Source organism: Schistocerca gregaria, chromosome 8 (genome assembly GCF_023897955.1).
Source record: "Schistocerca gregaria isolate iqSchGreg1 chromosome 8, iqSchGreg1.2, whole genome shotgun sequence".
Taxonomy (NCBI): Eukaryota; Metazoa; Arthropoda; class Insecta; order Orthoptera; family Acrididae; genus Schistocerca; species Schistocerca gregaria.
The window spans coordinates 279602146-279603461 of record NC_064927.1 but is presented as its reverse complement, the minus strand read 5'-3'; the positions used below and the strand labels follow the sequence as shown (position 1 = coordinate 279603461).

Sequence of the window (1316 nt, the reverse complement as noted above, 5' to 3'; positions counted from 1 at the left end):
TTCATGTTTTGCCGGATTCCTGATGTTCACGGTGCACTCGTGATATGGTCGTACGGGAGAATTCCTTCTTCATCGCTACCGCGGAGATGCTGTGCCCCATCGCTCGTAGGCCAACTGTACCATCACGTTCAAACTCACTTAAATCTGGATGACCTGTCACTGTAGCAGCAGTAACCGATCTAACGACTGCGCCAGACACTTCCTGTCTTATGTAGACGCTGCCGACCGCAACCGTATTCTGCCTGTTTGCATATCCCTGTATTTGAACACGCATGCCTATTCCAGTTTCTTTGAAGCTTCAGTGTACGTTTACAGGTATTGTGAGATATTTGCTATTATCTCGTAAATGGAAATCCATTTCACATATTTTTTTACCTGTTAGGGTTCCATAAGGACCATTTAAGTTACGATCTGTAAAAGGAACACAAGTATATCCATTTAGTTCTAAATTATGTATTATGTATTCTTTGTCTCCTAAGATAGTCTACATACTTTATTAGCTTCTAACTACGAATCTGTTTAAAAAATGTATATCTCATCAGATGCTGTTGTCTGTAGGAAGGTGGCAATATCGAAGACTAGTGGAACGCAAGAACATCCATAGAGGATCGGCTGTTGAAGCAAGGGATATTAGTTAATACTTACCGTAAATAAATGTACGATAATCATTGAAAACAAGTGGAGATATTTTTTTAGTCGATCACACTACTGACAATAAATCACTGGCAATAGTAATAACTATAAAATAACTAGGAATAACGATCCAGATCGATCTATAGTGAAATGACCGCCGAAAACTATTTGTGTGGAAAGCAGACGCCAAATTGAGTTTCGATCCAAGAATCTTTACGAAATGCAAGCCATGGTCAAAAGAAATTGCTTCCAAAACAACTGTTGAATGAATTCTTGTATACTAATAATTAATTGAAACCCTCAGCTGCCAACAGGTATTGTTGACATACCTCGATGGAGACAGCTGAAAATGTGTGCCCCGAGCGGGACTCGAACCCGGGATCTCCTGCTTACATGGCAGACGCTCTCTCCATCTGAGCCACCGAGGACACAGATTAATAGCGCGACTGCAGGAACTTATCCCACGCTTCCCGTGAGACCCACATTCCCAATTGTCCACAATCTACATAAGTAATGTACCTAATAGATATTTGCCCATCCATTCATTAGGTACATTACATCAGCCACTGTAACTTACAAGTTAGACAAGTAATTAAAGATAATTGAGGGTCACTGTAGACCATTTTGATAGTTTTCTCTTTTGTGAAATATAATTTAAACCTAGATTATAGATGTGATATGAC

General features: G+C 39.8%; 1 non-coding gene across 1 annotated transcript; it reads right to left on the bottom strand.

Moving 5' to 3' along the window:
* Positions 1-987: 987 nt before the first annotated feature.
* On the bottom strand, positions 988-1061 carry Trnat-ugu (transfer RNA threonine (anticodon UGU)). The gene has a single exon. It is a non-coding gene; the product is annotated as a tRNA-Thr (tRNA).
* Positions 1062-1316: the final 255 nt, after the last annotated feature.